The 17,172-nt window shown below is 45.0% G+C and overlaps 1 non-coding gene and 1 pseudogene across 1 annotated transcript in view; both read left to right on the top strand.

Annotated features, from left to right (window-relative positions):
- The first annotated feature begins 14,265 nt into the window (after positions 1-14,265).
- LOC142358546 (5.8S ribosomal RNA) lies at positions 14,266-14,417 on the top strand (annotated as a pseudogene).
- Positions 14,418-16,100: 1,683 nt separating this feature from the next.
- LOC142358547 (large subunit ribosomal RNA) overlaps positions 16,101-17,172 on the top strand; it is a 3,528-nt gene continuing 2,456 nt past the window's right edge. The window contains exon 1 of the ribosomal RNA XR_012761834.1: positions 16,101-17,172. This exon is cut by the window's right edge and continues 2,456 nt beyond it. This is a non-coding gene — a ribosomal RNA (large subunit ribosomal RNA).

Here is a 17,172-nt window from a genome sequence, read left to right as displayed (position 1 = left end):
TGAGCTTGAGCTAGCTGGCTTGAGCTTGAGCTAGCTAGCTTGAGCTTGAGCTAGCTAGCTTGAGCTTGAGCTAGCTAGCTAGCTTGAACTTGAGCTAGCTAGCTAGCTTGAGCTTGAGCTAGCTAGCTAGCTTGAGCTTGAGCTAGCTAGCTAGCTTGAGCTTGAGCTTGAGCTAGCTAGCTTGAGCTTGAGCTTGAGCTAGCTAGCTAGCTTGAGCTTGAGCTAGCTAGCTTGAGCTTGAGCTAGCTAGCTTGAGCTTGAGCTAGCTAGCTAGCTTGAGCTTGAGCTAGCTAGCTAGCTTGAACTTGAGCTAGCTAGCTAGCTTGAGTTTGAGCTAGCTAGCTTGAGCTTGAGCTAGCTAGCTTGAGCTTGAGCTAGCTAGCTAGCTTGAACTTGAGCTAGCTAGCTAGCTTGAGCTTGAGCTAGCTAGCTAGCTTGAGCTTGAGCTAGCTAGCTAGCTTGAGCTTGAGCTTGAGCTAGCTAGCTTGAGCTTGAGCTTGAGCTAGCTAGCTAGCTTGAGCTTGAGCTAGCTAGCTTGAGCTTGAGCTAGCTAGCTTGAGCTTGAGCTAGCTAGCTAGCTTGAGCTTGAGCTAGCTAGCTAGCTTGAACTTGAGCTAGCTAGCTAGCTTGAGCTTGAGCTAGCTAGCTAGCTTGAGCTAGCTAGCTAGCTTGAGCTTGAGCTTGAGCTTGAGCTAGCTAGCTTGAGCTTGAGCTAGCTAGCTAGCTTGAGCTTGAGCTAGCTAGCTAGCTTGAGCTTGAGCTAGCTAGCTAGCTTGAGCTTGAGCTTGAGCTAGCTAGCTTGAGCTTGAGCTAGCTAGCTAGCTTGAGCTTGAGCTAGCTAGCTAGCTTGAGCTTGAGCTTGAGCTAGCTAGCTTGAGCTTGAGCTTGAGCTAGCTAGCTAGCTTGAGCTTGAGCTAGCTAGCTTGAGCTTGAGCTAGCTAGCTTGAGCTTGAGCTAGCTAGCTAGCTTGTGCTTGAGCTAGCTAGCTAGCTTGAGCTTGAGCTTGAGCTAGCTGGCTTGAGCTTGAGCTAGCTAGCTTGAGCTTGAGCTAGCTAGCTTGAGCTTGAGCTAGCTAGCTAGCTTGAACTTGAGCTAGCTAGCTAGCTTGAGCTTGAGCTAGCTAGCTAGCTTGAGCTTGAGCTAGCTAGCTAGCTTGAGCTTGAGCTTGAGCTAGCTAGCTTGAGCTTGAGCTTGAGCTAGCTAGCTAGCTTGAGCTTGAGCTAGCTAGCTTGAGCTTGAGCTAGCTAGCTTGAGCTTGAGCTAGCTAGCTAGCTTGAGCTTGAGCTAGCTAGCTAGCTTGAACTTGAGCTAGCTAGCTAGCTTGAGCTTGAGCTAGCTAGCTAGCTTGAGCTAGCTAGCTAGCTTGAGCTTGAGCTTGAGCTAGCTAGCTTGAGCTTGAGCTAGCTAGCTAGCTTGAGCTTGAGCTAGCTAGCTAGCTTGAGCTTGAGCCAGCTAGCTAGCTTGAGCTTGAGCTTGAGCTAGCTAGCTTGAGCTTGAGCTTGAGCTAGCTAGCTAGCTTGAGCTTGAGCTAGCTAGCTTGAGCTTGAGCTAGCTAGCTTGAGCTTGAGCTAGCTAGCAAGCTTGTGCTTGAGCTAGCTAGCTAGCTTGAGCTTGAGCTTGAGCTAGCTAGCTTGAGCTTGAGCTAGCTAGCTTGAGCTTGAGCTAGCTAGCTTGAGCTTGAGCTAGCTAGCAAGCTTGTGCTTGAGCTAGCTAGCTAGCTTGAGCTTGAGCTTGAGCTAGCTGGCTTGAGCTTGAGCTAGCTAGCTTGAGCTTGAGCTAGCTAGCTTGAGCTTGAGCTAGCTAGCTAGCTTGAACTTGAGCTAGCTAGCTAGCTTGAGCTTGAGCTAGCTAGCTAGCTTGAGCTTGAGCTAGCTAGCTAGCTTGAGCTTGAGCTTGAGCTAGCTAGCTTGAGCTTGAGCTTGAGCTAGCTAGCTAGCTGGAGCTTGAGCTAGCTAGCTTGAGCTTGAGCTAGCTAGCTTGAGCTTGAGCTAGCTAGCTAGCTTGAGCTTGAGCTAGCTAGCTAGCTTGAACTTGAGCTAGCTAGCTAGCTTGAGTTTGAGCTAGCTAGCTTGAGCTTGAGCTAGCTAGCTTGAGCTTGAGCTAGCTAGCTAGCTTGAACTTGAGCTAGCTAGCTAGCTTGAGCTTGAGCTAGCTAGCTAGCTTGAGCTTGAGCTAGCTAGCTAGCTTGAGCTTGAGCTTGAGCTAGCTAGCTTGAGCTTGAGCTTGAGCTAGCTAGCTAGCTTGAGCTTGAGCTAGCTAGCTTGAGCTTGAGCTAGCTAGCTTGAGCTTGAGCTAGCTAGCTAGCTTGAGCTTGAGCTAGCTAGCTAGCTTGAACTTGAGCTAGCTAGCTAGCTTGAGCTTGAGCTAGCTAGCTAGCTTGAGCTAGCTAGCTAGCTTGAGCTTGAGCTTGAGCTTGAGCTAGCTAGCTTGAGCTTGAGCTAGCTAGCTAGCTTGAGCTTGAGCTAGCTAGCCAGCTTGAGCTTGAGCTAGCTAGCTAGCTTGAGCTTGAGCTTGAGCTAGCTAGCTTGAGCTTGAGCTTGAGCTAGCTAGCTAGCTTGAGCTTGAGCTAGCTAGCTAGCTTGAGCTTGAGCTTGAGCTAGCTAGCTTGAGCTTGAGCTTGAGCTAGCTAGCTAGCTTGAGCTTGAGCTAGCTAGCTTGAGCTTGAGCTAGCTAGCTTGAGCTTGAGCTAGCTAGCTAGCTTGTGCTTGAGCTAGCTAGCTAGCTTGAGCTTGAGCTTGAGCTAGCTGGCTTGAGCTTGAGCTAGCTAGCTTGAGCTTGAGCTAGCTAGCTTGAGCTTGAGCTAGCTAGCTAGCTTGAACTTGAGCTAGCTAGCTAGCTTGAGCTTGAGCTTGAGCTAGCTAGCTAGCTTGAGCTTGAGCTAGCTAGCTAGCTTGAGCTTGAGCTTGAGCTAGCTAGCTTGAGCTTGAGCTTGAGCTAGCTAGCTAGCTTGAGCTTGAGCTAGCTAGCTTGAGCTTGAGCTAGCTAGCTTGAGCTTGAGCTAGCTAGCTAGCTTGAGCTTGAGCTAGCTACTAGCTTGAACTTGAGCTAGCTAGCTAGCTTGAGCTTGAGCTAGCTAGCTAGCTTGAGCTAGCTAGCTAGCTTGAGCTTGAGCTTGAGCTTGAGCTAGCTAGCTTGAGCTTGAGCTAGCTAGCTAGCTTGAGCTTGAGCTAGCTAGCTAGCTTGAGCTTGAGCTAGCTAGCTAGCTTGAGCTTGAGCTTGAGCTAGCTAGCTTGAGCTTGAGCTTGAGCTAGCTAGCTAGCTTGAGCTTGAGCTAGCTAGCTTGAGCTTGAGCTAGCTAGCTTGAGCTTGAGCTAGCTAGCTAGCTTGAGCTTGAGCTAGCTAGCTAGCTTGAGCTTGAGCTAGCTGGCTTGAGCTTGAGCTAGATAGCTTGAGCTTGAGCTAGCTAGCTAGCTTGAGCTAGCTAGCTAGAGCTCGACCTATGAAAAGCTGCGCAAACACTTATTCTATAATAATTGCGAAAATTAAAAATTTCACAAGTGAAAAGCTGCATAAACAGTAATTCTATGTGTGGGGCATTATTAGGGGGAGGTGTCTTGTCAAAATATGGCTGGACTAAAGACCTCAACCCAGATAGGGTGGAAGGCCCTATGATCGGTCTGTTACTAATCGGTGACCGATAAAGACCTGACCAAGGCCTGTAGTAAGCTTGGTTAGGCATTACAGGAGATAACACTAAGACCGAGGGGTCTTAGAGAGCCCTCTAGCGGGGCGAATAGAGCTAGATCGAGCCTTGGGAAAGCTAGATCGAGCAGGACTGAAGCTAAAGGATAGACCGAGAGGTCTGTCTGGTCCTCCTAGAGAGGCCAAGAGAAAGTACGAGAAGCCAACTAAAGCTTGATCGGGCCTTCAGCAAGCACGACCGAGCTGTACCGGAGCTAACACTAAGACCGAGGGGTCTTAGAGAGCCCTCTAGCGGGGCGAATAGAGCTAGATCGAGCCTTGGGAAAGCTAGATCGAGCAGGACTGAAGCTAAACGATAGACCGAGAGGTCTGTCTGGTCCTCCTAGAGAGGCCAAGAGAAAAAACGAGAAGCTAACTAAAGCTTGATCGGGCCTTCAGCAAGCACGACCGAGCTGTACCGGAGCTAACACTAAGACCGAGGGGTCTTAGAGAGCCCTCTAGCGGGGCGAATAGAGCTTGATCAAGCCTTGGGCAAGCTAGATCGAGCAGGACTGAAGCTAAGCAAGAGACCGAGAGGTCTGTCTGGTCCTCCTAGAGAGGCCAAGAGAAAGTACGAGAAGCCAACTAAAGCTTGATCGGGCCTTCAGCAAGCACGACCGAGCTGTACCGGAGCTAACACTAAGACCGAGGGGTCTTAGAGAGCCCTCTAGCGGGGCGAATAGAGCTAGATCGAGCCTTGGGAAAGCTAGATCGAGCAGGACTGAAGCTAAACGATAGACCGAGAGGTCTGTCTGGTCCTCCTAGAGAGGCCAAGAGAAAGTACGAGAAGCTAACTAAAGCTTGATCGCGCCTTCAGCAAGCACGATTGAGCAAGACCGGAGCTAACACTAAGACCGAAGTGTCTTAGAGAGCCCTCTGGTGGGGCGAATAGAGCTAGATCGAGCCTTGGGAAAGCTAGATCGAGTAAGATTGAAGCTGAAAGAGTGTCAGAGGAGCAAATGAACCTCCAAAAAGTGAAAATCAAATTTTAGAAAAAACACAAGTTAAATACTGCATGGACAGTATTTCTATGTGTGGGGCATTATTAGGGGGAGGTGTCTTGTCAAAATATGGCTGGACTAAAGACCTCAACCCGGATAGGGTGGAAGGCCCCATGATCGGTCTGTTACTAATCGGTGACCGATAAAGACCTGACCAAGGCCTGTAGTAAGCTTGGTTAGGCATTACAGGAGTTAACACTAAGACCGAGGGGTCTTAGAGAGCCCTCTAGCGGGGCGAATAGAGCTAGATCGAGCCTTGGGAAAGCTAGATCGAGCAGGACTGAAGCTAAGCAAGAGACCGAAAGGTCTGTCTGGTCCTCCTAGAGAGGCCAAGAGAAAGTACGAGAAGCTAACTAAAGCTTGATCAGGCCTTCAGCAAGCACGACCGAGCTGTACCGGAGCTAACACTAAGACCGAGGGGTCTTAGAGAGCCCTCTAGCAGGGCGAATAGATCTAGATCGAGCCTTGGGAAAGCTAGATCGAGCAGGACTGAAGCTAAACGATAGACCGAGAGGTCTGTCTGGTCCTCCTAGAGAGGCCAAGAGAAAGTACGAGAAGCTAACTAAAGCTTGATCGGGCCTTCAGCAAGCACGACCGAGCTGTACCGGAGCTAACACTAAGACCGAGGGGTCTTAGAGAGCCCTCTAGCAGGGCGAATAGAGCTAGATCGAGCCTTGGGAAAGCTAGATCAAGCAGGACTGAAGCTAAACGATAGACCGAGAGGTCTGTCTGGTCCTCCTAGAGAGGCCAAGAGAAAGTACGAGAATCTAACTAAAGCTTGATCGGGCCTTCAGCAAGCACGACCGAGCTGTACCGGAGCTAACACTAAGACCGAGGGGTCTTAGAGAGCCCTCTAGCAGGGCGAATAGAGCTAGATCGAGCCTTGGGAAAGCTAGATCGAGCAGGACTGAAGCTAAACGATAGACCGAGAGGTCTGTCTGGTCCTCCTAGAGAGGCCAAGAGGAAGTACGAGAAGCTAACTAAAGCTTGATCGCGCCTTCAGCAAGCACGATTGAGCAAGACCGGAGCTAACACTAAGACCGAAGTGTCTTAGAGAGCCCTCTAGTGGGGCGAATAGAGCTAGATCGAGCCTTGGGAAAGCTAGATCGAGTAAGATTGAAGCTGAAAGAGTGTCAGAGGAGCAAATGAACCTCCAAAAAGTGAAAATCAAATTTTAGAAAAAAACACAAGTTAAATACTGCATGGACAGTAATTCTATGTGTGGGGCATTATTAGGGAGAGGTGTCTTGTCAAAATATGGCTGGACTAAAGACCTCAACCCGGATAGGGTGGAAGGCCCTATGATTGGTCTGTTACTAATCGGTGACCGATAAAGACCTGACCAAGGCCTGTAGTAAGCTTGGTTAGGCATTACAGAAGATAACACTAAGACCGAGGGGTCTTAGAGAGCCCTCTAGCGGGGCGAATAGAGCTTGATCAAGCCTTGGGCAAGCTAGATCGAGCAGGACTGAAGCTAAACGATAGACCGAGAGGTCTGTCTGGTCCTCCTAGAGAGGCCAAGAGAAAGTACGAGAATCTAACTAAAGCTGGGTCGGGCCTTCAGCAAGCACGACCGAGCAGTACCGGAGCTAACACTAAGACCGAGGGGTCTTAGAGAGCCCTCTAGTGGGGCGAATAGAGCTAGATCGAGCCTTGGGAAAGCTAGATCGAGCAGGACTGAAGCTAAACGATAAACCGAAAGGTCTGACGGGTCCTCATAAGAGGCATGGAGAAAGATCTGATACTAAAGTACCTCTCGGAAGTAATAAAATATGCCTGATGAAGCCGGGTATGATGTTTGTTGTTTGATGGCATTCATCGATTAGGTCTGGTGGATTCCCCATTACTCCGAGTGGTACTAGTAGAGGCTCCTACAGGGGTGAGCAAAGCGAGATCAAGCCTTAGGCAAGCTAGATCGAGCAGAACTGAAGCTGAAAAGCAAAATAAATGACAGGTCTGTCCAAATCAATAAACTTGAAATCCAGTGTGGTCACCACGGGTCACGAGGTGAATTCCTAGCGATTGTCTGCTGAACGTATAGGAAGGCCCGAAACGAACGATAATTTCATTGCACAGTGGAGATACTATACGTTCAGGAGTAGCATACATCGGGTTTGATCTATGATCATGTCTGGTCTCCGAGGATCCACCGGGTTACCAACTGGCACCGCTGTACTGGGTGTAAAACTGGGCCACCTGAAGTCCCGGGTGTAAAACTAGGTGCCTCTGTGCCAAAGTAGCGGCTTGCGTAGTGCATTATGCCTCCGGCTTGCGAAATGGTTATAAGCAATAACAACAGGACGCCGCGGGGTGTTCACTTAAAGGAGTAACGTTCTCTCAAGGGAGGGGATCTAAAAATCTTGATAAAACATTTATTCTATGCAAAATTTGTGCGCAAATTTTGCAAAGTAAAAAGCTGCACTGTAGCAAATTCTATGTGTGTAGCATTATTAGGGAAGTGTTGTTTGATGGCACCTCTCTACTTGATGCACCAAAGAACTACCTTGATGGCTCATGACCGCTGGTAATCTGTCGTCGCTAGTAGTTCGGAACTGAGAACAAATATGTTCGCAAATTACAACAATTATACAGCATATTGCTGAATAAAGCAGAACCGAATAATACTCAGTGACTTTACACCAAGACTGACTAATGTCTGGATTGTATCGTCCTACTCGAGTAAGGCGAAGAAAAGCTAGAAAGATACGCTTTTCACAAAGCAGGCTTAATGCATGCAAACCAAGGAGGAAGGAGTGATGCCCCTCCTTATAATAAGCAGAACCAAATAAAGAACAGACAGCATCATCTGTACAGTGACCAAGAAGAGGTGAAACTTCTGTATGTGAAAAGGCAATTTGAGCGAGATTTATTAGCAGACTAGTATTATGTTGTTTCTAGTAGGCGAAAGCCGAAACATCAACATGTGAAAATCTGATATTAAATCCTCAATCATTTTCCCTAGTATTATACAGCTATGAGTAACCTTAATTGGACACGGCAATTATTGCTGACCGGTGAAACTTTCGCATGGGAAAGACACACACACTTCTTGACAAAGCAATAAGTATTATGCTGTTTCTAGTACGCGAAAGCAGAAACATCAGCATGTGAAAGTTGTGAAGTTGAAGAATTTTTGTGTTGAGTACGATGTTGTTACTAGTAACCATGTCGACAGCTGAGAACTGTTCTCTAACCAATAGAAGGTGAAACTTCTGTATGTGAAAAGGCAATTTGAGCGAGATTTCTTAGCAGACTAGTATTATGTTGTTTCTAGTAGGCGAAAGCCGAAACATCAACATGTGAAAATCTGATATTAAATCCTCAATCATTTTCCCTAGTATTATACAGCTACTAGTAGCCGTAATTGGTCAGGGAAACATTGTTGACCGGTGAAACTTCACATGGGAAAGACACACAAATTACTTGACAAAACAATAAGTATTATGCTGTTTCTAGTATGCGAAAGCAGAAACATCAGCATGTGAAAGTTGTGAAGTTGAAAAGTTTTTGTGTTGAGTACGGTGTTGTTACTAGTAACCATGTCGACAGCTGGAAAGCTGTTCTCTAACCAATAAAAGGTAAAACTTCTGTATCTGAAGAGGCGGCGTGATTGAGATTTTTAACAGACTAGTATTATGTTGTTTCTAGTAGGCGAGAGCCGAAACATCGACATGTGAACATCTGGTTTTTAAATCATGAGTCAATTCTCCCTAGTATGATACAGTTGTTAGCCGGTATTGGTAACAGTAGAACAGAGATTTGGAGGGCAAAACCTGCTCATGGGAAATGCTCACAGAGCGCTATCTACCAGTACACATAGTATTATGCTGTTTCTAGTACGCGCGAGCCGAAACATCAGCATGTGAAATGTGTAATCGTGGGTAACTCTAAGTGTGTAGAGTACTGTGTAGTAACTAGTAGCCATGCCAAAGCATGCATTGAAACTCTTCGTGATTTAAAAAGCTCAAAGCAAGATTGACGAGGCCGCAAGGCTATGTCTTTCTAAATTCGAACAAATCGAAAGATTGTTCAAAGTACAATTAAACTGATTGATCCTGTCAGTTGCCATATGCTTGTCTGAAAGACTAAGCCATGCATGTGCAAGCGAAGCTTGAAAAAGTGGAACCGCGAATGGCTCATTAAATCAGTTACTATCTATTAGTTGATTTGCAAGCTAAATGAATAACTGCGGTAACCCTGCAGCTAATGCATGCTGATTGTCCGACACTGTCGGAGACTTTTACAAGACTACACCGGGTGATTTGCTAAGTACAGACACATCCCGTGATGAGTCCTAGTAACTGAAAGATCCCAGATAGCTTCGGCTTGGGGACGGAACTTCCGAATTTCTGACCTATCAACCTATGATGGTAGTGTAACGGACTACCATGGTTGTGACGGGTAACGGGGAATCAGGGTTCGATTCCGGAGAGGGAGCCTTAGAAACGGCTACCACATCCAAGGAAGGCAGCAGGCACGCAAATTACCCACTCTCCGCACGAGGAGGTAGTGACTAGAAATAATGATATGAACCTTTATGGTTTGTAATCAGAATGGAATGGACTTAAAAGCTCCATTGATGAACGAGTAGAGGGCAAGTCTGGTGCCAGCAGCCGCGGTAATACCAGCCTCTACAAGCGTATGCAATAGTTGCTGCGTTTAAAAAGCTCATAGTTGGATCTGTTTGAGTAGAACGGCAACATGGTCTTCAGTTAAATCTGTTGACTCGTTCCGCTCATCCTTCGCATCGAAGAAATAGTTTGCACTTAAATGTGACGAACTGTGGAAACGGTGTTTTCACCCTGAGAAAATTAGAGTGTTCAAAGCATCCTTTGGGATCGAATAATAAAGCATGGAATAATGGAGAATGACCCGCTACTCGATTGATGCCGGTTGGCTGAGTGCGGTAATGATTGAAAGGAACAGACGGGGGCATTTGTATTGCTACGTTAGAGGTGAAATTCTTGGATCGTGGCAAGACAAACTACTGCGAAAGCATTTGCCAAGAATGTTTTCATTAATCAAGAACGAAAGTCAGAGTATTGAAGAGGATTAGATACCCTCGTAATTCTGACCATAAACTATACCAACCTACAATTTGTCAAAGTCGATCTTGACTTGGCAAGAGATTAACCGGGAAACCAAAGTTTATTGGTTCCGGGGGAAGTATGGTTGCAAAATCGAAACTTAAAGGAATTGACGGAAGGGCACCACCAGGAGTGGAGCCTGCGGCTTAATTTGACTCAACACGGGAAAACTCACCCGGTCCAGACATCTTAAGGATTGACAGATTGAATATCTTTCATGATTATATGGGCGGTGGTGCATGGCCGTTCTTAGTTAGTGGAGTGATCTGTCTGGTTAATTCCGATAACGAACGAGATCTTCTCCATCTAAATAATGAAATTCACTATATGTGAATTCAAACACTTCTTAGAGGAACTATGCGGAATTAAATACCGCAGATGAAGTGAGGCTATAACAGGTCTGTGATGCCCTTAGATGTTCTGGACTGCACGCGCGCTACACTGTGTACTTTTAGATTGAGTACTCAGCCCTTGGTCCGAAATGGACTGGGCAATCAGAGAAAAGTACAGCGCTTCAAGGGGATCGTCTGTTGTAACTTGCAGACGTGAACCAGGAATTCCTGGTACTTATGAGTCAACAACTCATAGGGATTACGTCCCTGCCCTTTGTACACACCGCCCGTCGCTACTACTGATTGGATAGTTAAGCAAGAATTGCAAATTCCTACTGTTGGGACTTCGGTCTCCGGCAACGGGATGAAGCGGATCGAGCTTAATTGTCTAGAGGAAGTAAAAGTCGTAACAAGGTTTCCGTAGGGGAACCTGCGGAAGGATCAGTGATTGATTCCTTCGGGCATGGCTGCTGGTAGAGGCCATGTCTGTAGTGCGCATGACGCTCTGTCGCTAGAGATTGCTTGGCAACCAATCTCGAATTATGTATCGAGCTCAAAAACTACTTGTGTGGATACATAGTTCAGCAGTCATGGCAAGGGACTGCTTAAAGGGAGACTAGTTAGCAAAAGCAGCCTAGCAGAACTGCAGCTATCTAGATCTCAGAAGCTGGGTTATAGAAGCCCAGCTATAGACTTGTGAATGAGAAAGGCCTAAAAAGGTCCACAAGTCGCGTGGTTAGAACCGACACGCAAAAATCCCAGCGAGTGACAGAGCGTTGCGCTGTTCAGTGGGAAAGAGTTGAGCTACTCGGGGCGCCCACTGAACTTGCTCCGAGCCAAAGGCTCGAAAAAACACAGCTTAGCCTCAGATCCTTTACATAGAAGGCTAGCTAAAATAAACTTACCTTGGACGAGGGTAAAGTTTAGTCAGTTCTTAGGGGAGAGTAATCCACAGCTTCTCGCCCTCTGAACATTCTCCCAGATATGTAGGTCTGGGAGAGTCTCCTCCTGTTCTTCGGAATCTGGAGGTAGACAAAGACAGTACGATACGATCTTGCATCGGGATGACTAACCGATAATGATCATAATCTGACAATTTTTCCGGCTTGAGGCACCGGAGTCAGATTAAAGACACATACTGAACTAAAGGCGTATGTGCAAAGCTTGTCGGGGTGTAGAGAGTCAAGCTGAGTTGACTCGTCACGTGGTGATGACAACAGCCATGTGCAAAACACTCACAACTTTATCGTCTATGTGGAAAAGGTTGCTAACAGCGCTCTCTATGAGAGGCCCTCGCATATAACTATACGAGGAAAAGGCGATAGAGTTGTTTGAATGTGGGGCAGGTTCATCGACAAGCTAAGTTGATCACATTCTTGTTGTGGCATCCTACTAGAATTGGTCACGGTCTGCACCAACTCTCCCCAAGTTGGCCAGACTTAAAACTAGAAATAAGGTTTGCAGCTATGTGAACCTAGAAACTGTAAAGGAGTTGAAAGAACTTAAAGGAATTGAAAGAGGCCTTGAGGTATATCCTCTTGGTAAAGACCCACAAAAGCTCACAAAAGTGGCTTCGAAGGGCAAAACTGGTTCATCCAAAACAATTGGAGAGCTTAAAGCAGAACCAATTCGAATGAAACACTATTGGTGAAACTTCATCATGAGAACGTCACAAGCTGATCACGCTCTATGATATGACTAGTATTATGTTGCTTCTAGTAGGCTAAGCGCAAGCCGAAACATCAACATGTGAAAGTCGTAGAATTTTTGCAATCAAACTGTGGCTAGTACTGTGATGTTACTAGTAACCTGGTGTTCCGTCATATGGCCAAGAGAGCATTTGAAGGCGAAACTTCTGCATGGGAAAGCTGCATCATGATCAAAATTTTATATCGAGTATTATGTTGACGTTAGTAGGCCTTGGCCGAAAACGCAGCATGTGAAAGGTATAGATAAAAGTTATTGTTGCAGTCAGTACTGTGTAGTTACTAGTAGCTGGATTTAAGCTCAAAATGAGACACTGTTGGTGAAACTTCATCATGAGAATGTCACAAGCTGATCAAGCTCTATGATATGACTAGTATTATGTTGCTTCTAGTAGGCTAAGCGCAAGCCGAAACATCAACATGTGAAAGTCGTAGAATTTTGCGATCAAATTGTGGCTAGTACTGTGATGTTACTAGTAACCTTGTGTTACGTCATATGGCCAAGAGAGCATTTGAAGGCGAAACTTCTGCATGGGGAAGCTGCATCATGAACAAAAGTTTATATCGAGTATTATGTTGACATTAGTAGGCCCTGGCCGAAAGCGCAGCATGTGAAAGGTATAGATAAAAGTTATCGTTGCAGTCAGTACTGTGTAGTTACTAGTAGCTGGATTTAAGCTCGAAATGAGACACTGTTGGTGAAACTTCATCATGAGAACGTCACAAGCTGATCACGCTCCATGATATGACTAGTATTATGTTGCTTCTAGTAGGCTAAGCGCAAGCCGAAACATCAACATGTGAAAGTCGTAGAATTTTGCGATCAAATTGTGGCTAGTACTGTGATGTTACTAGTAACCTTGTGTTACGTCATATGGCCAAGAGAGCATTTGAAGGCGAAACTTCTGCATGGGGAAGCTGCATCATGAACAAAAGTTTATATCGAGTATTATGTTGACGTTAGTAGGCCCTGGCCGAAAGCGCAGCATGTGAAAGGTATAGATAAAAGTTAGCGTTGCAGTCAGTACTGTGTAGTTACTAGTAGCTGGATTTAAGCTCGAAATGAGACACTGTTGGTGAAACTTCATCATGAGAACGTCACAAGCTGATCACGCTCTATGATATGACTAGTATTATGTTGCTTCTAGTAGGCTAAGCGCAAGCCGAAACATCAACATGTGAAAGTCGTAGAATTTTGCAATCAAACTGTGGCTAGTACTGTGATGTTACTAGTAACCTTTTCTTACGTCATATGGCCAAGAGAGCATTTGAAGGCGAAACTTCTGCATGGGGAAGCTGCATCATGAACAAAAGTTTATATCGAGTATTATGTTGACGTTAGTAGGCCCTGGCCGAAAGCGCAGCATGTGAAAGGTATAGATAAAAGTTATCGTTGCAGTCAGTACTGTGTAGTTACTAGTAGCTGGATTTAAGCTCGAAGTGAGACACTGTTGGTGAAACTTCATCATGAGAACGTCACAAGCTGATCACGCTCTATGATATGACTAGTATTATGTTGCTTATAGTAGGCTAAGCGCAAGCCGAAACATCAACATGTGAAAGTCGTAGAATTTTGCGATCAAATTGTGGCTAGTACTGTGATGTTACTAGTAACCTTGTGTTACGTCATATGGCCAAGAGAGCATTTGAAGGCGAAACTTCTGCATGGGGAAGCTGCATCATGAACAAAAGTTTATATCGAGTATTATGTTGACGTTAGTAGGCCCTGGCCGAAAGCGCAGCATGTGAAAGGTATAGATAAAAGTTAGCGTTGCAGTCAGTACTGTGTAGTTACTAGTAGCTGGATTTTAAGCTCGAAATGAGACACTGTTGGTGAAACTTCATCATGAGAACGTCACAAGCTGATCACGCTCTATGATATGACTAGTATTATGTTGCTTCTAGTAGGCTAAGCGCAAGCCGAAACATCAACATGTGAAAGTCGTAGAATTTTGCAATCAAACTGTGGCTAGTACTGTGATGTTACTAGTAACCTTTTCTTACGTCATATGGCCAAGAGAGCATTTGAAGGCGAAACTTCTGCATGGGGAAGCTGCATCATGAACAAAAGTTTATATCGAGTATTATGTTGACGTTAGTAGGCCCTGGCCGAAAGCGCAGCATGTGAAAGGTATAGATAAAAGTTATCGTTGCAGTCAGTACTGTGTAGTTACTAGTAGCTGGATTTAAGCTCGAAGTGAGACACTGTTGGTGAAACTTCATCATGAGAACGTCACAAGCTGATCACGCTCTATGATATGACTAGTATTATGTTGCTTATAGTAGGCTAAGCGCAAGCCGAAACATCAACATGTGAAAGTCGTAGAATTTTGCGATCAAACTGTGGCTAGTACTTTGATGATGCTTGTAGCCAACCGAATTGGTTGAAAAGCCCAATAAGTAAGCTAACTTGGGAGAGCTTGTTGGAAACCAAATGCTACTAGATTGGTCCAAATACATCCTTCAACAGGGGATCACTTGGCTCGCTTTACGAAGAGGAGCACAGCTATATGTGTTAATTCGGTATGAATCGCAAGATTTGTTTACCGACCTCTCTAACGCAAAAGGCGGTCTCGGCTTCGGCTGTTGACTGCGTCCGATTCAGGGTTATATAACTCTCGATTGAACACATTGATGTTCTATTGTTGGTGCTTCCAATAAAATTGGAACACTTAAAGCAGAACCGATTCAAATAATAGCATTCTGATCAATGATTGCATTCCTTGATCAAGAACTGCTGGAGTCATTGTGATGGCGAATTTTCTTCATAAGAAAATTGCAAAGAGACGGAACTTAATGAGACTAGTATTATGTTGTTTCTAGTAAGCGGAAGCTGAAACAGCAACATGTGAAAATCAAGTTTTGTTCAATGATCTCGAGGCGATAAGTACTATGAAGCAACTAGTAGCCTAAGCATGACTCAGATTTGAGACAGTCAAAAAGACTGGCGAAACTTCTTCACATGAAAGTTACATAGAGAACTACAAATGTATACAGCGAGTATTATGTTGTTTCTAGTAGGCGAAAGCTGAAACATCAACATGTGAAAGTTGTCTGCAAACTGTAGAACGATATGTGATTAGTACTGTGCTGTTACTAGTAGCCAGTCTGACTGTAGAAGCCAAGACAAAGGGAAACTAATGCATCTGAAAAGGACAAGTTATGGAAAGGTATGCACGATAAGTATTATGTTGTTTCTAGTAAGCGGCAGCTGAAACATCAACATGTGAACGTCGTTGTGTACAGTAACCTAGAACTATATAGTCCTTAGTAACGTGCATTTACTAGTACCTGTAATTGGTATTCAGACTCAGGCAGTTTGGAATAGTTTGGCAAAGATGCACCAGAGAAAACTGGGATTTGATACAGAAATTGTTGAATACAAGTATTATGCTGCTTCTAGTAGGTTGAATCCGAAACATCAGCATGTGAAAATTGAAAACATTTCTGGTTCGAATTGTCACAAGTATTTGGTGATCTGAGTAGCCAAACTCACTACAACGCCAATTGAAGGCAAAAATTCTCAACGGGAAAAGCTATTCTCATTGAATGAGCTAACAAGACGAGTATTATGTTGCTTCTAGTAGGCGAAAGCCAAAACATCAACATGTGAAAGTCTTGCTGAACAAATTTAATGTTGTTGAGCTCAGTACCGTGTGAATTAGTAGCCATAATTGGCGAGCGAAAATTGAACTGGCGAAACTTCGTCTTTGGAAAATTGCAGATGCCGAGCACTTATTTTGCAACGAGTATTATGTTGACTGTAGTAAGCGAAAGCCGAAACAGCAACATGTGAAAGCTGTTGAAATTTGTGGTCATTTTGCAATAAGTACAAGGAGTGTAACTAGTAGCCAGGTCAAAATTTGGGATAAGAATGAGCAAAAATTCTGCATGAGAACAGTTGAAATTATGAAACTAAATTACAAAGACTAGTATTATGTTGTTTCGAGTACGCGAAAGCGGAAACATCAACATGTGAACGTTTGTAACGAAGTTTCGTTAATTTTCAGCCTAGTACTGAGCAAGAACGAGTAGCCTCATCTCCAATCCCACGCAAAATGTAGTGAAATATGTGAGTGAACCTTATTCACGGTGAGGGTTTCCGAGGTCTGTATTGCAGCGAGTATTATGTTGCTTCTAGTAAGCGAAAGCTGAAACAACAACATTTGAAAGTTGGAATTAATGACTGAATGGAAACTTCGACCTGTGTTTGATAGTAGTAGCGAACAAAACTGCTGAAATCGGTTTCTGTCTCATATTGGTCAGTGAACCAATTAAGAGACAATCAACTACATAACCTGAATTGGGCGAGAGAACCCCCTTAACTTAAGCATATCAGTAAGGGGAGGAAAAGAAATCAACTGAGAATCCCTTAGTAATGGCGAATGAACAGGGAAAAGCTCATCGGGAAGAGAAATGGCAACATTTCTCGGTGTCCGGTATGGTTTGATGCTAGACTGGTGAATTTGTCCTGATGTCTACTGGAAAGTAGCATCAAAGAAGGTGAAAATCCTGTAAAGGTCATTTTCGATACCAGTCATAATGGCTCATTCCTATGAGTAGAGTTGTTTGAAAGTGCAACTCGAAGCTGGAGATATGTCTCTCCAAAAGCTAATTATAAAGCGAGACCGATAGTAAACAAGTACCGTGAGGGAAAGTTGAAAAGCACTCTGAAGAGAGAGTGAAAAGTACGTGAAACTGTTGAAGGGGAACTGGAGTGAGCGTTACCATACTCAATGCCTTGATATTATATTCTCGGCTACCGAGTAGTGTAGTTGTCGTCTTTTGGCAAATCTTGTTAATGAATCGAGCAGAAGTTTTCCTCGGAATTCTTCTTGTTGATTCTAAACAAAATGAGATAAATTGATCTTGATTGCCTGTCTGACCTCAACTTCCTATTCAATGCTCTCTACAGCCCGTCTTGAAACACGGACCAAGGAGTGTGAGTTGCTTGCAAGTGTTGTCGCTCATTGAAAGCGCACACGCGAAATGAAAGTGAACAGTGTAATTTTTATGAATTGCACTACTTTGTGTGGTGAGGGCGCCGATTCGGTGTCCCGCAACCACGGACGGTTTTGCTCTTATTGCATGACTGATCCAGAGCAAGTAGCACACGACCCGAAAGATGGTGATCTATGCTTGGGCAGGGCGAAGCCACGGAAACCATGGTGGAAGCCCGAAGCGGTTCTGACGTGCAAATCGATCGTCTGACCTGAGCATAGGGGCGAAAGACTAATCGAACCATCTAGTAGCTGGTTTCCTCCGAAGTTTCCCTCAGGATAGCAAAAGCTTGAGCAAGATTGAAAAATCTTCGCAAAGCAATTTCATCGGTTAAAGCGAATGATTAGAGGAATGGGGGAAAATT

This window comes from Convolutriloba macropyga, unplaced genomic scaffold (genome assembly GCF_964194025.1).
Source record: "Convolutriloba macropyga unplaced genomic scaffold, txConMacr16.3 SCAFFOLD_4833, whole genome shotgun sequence".
NCBI lineage: Eukaryota > Metazoa > Xenacoelomorpha > Acoela > Convolutidae > Convolutriloba > Convolutriloba macropyga.
The sequence above is the reverse complement of the archived record's forward strand: the minus strand, read 5'-3'. Positions and strand labels throughout refer to the sequence as shown.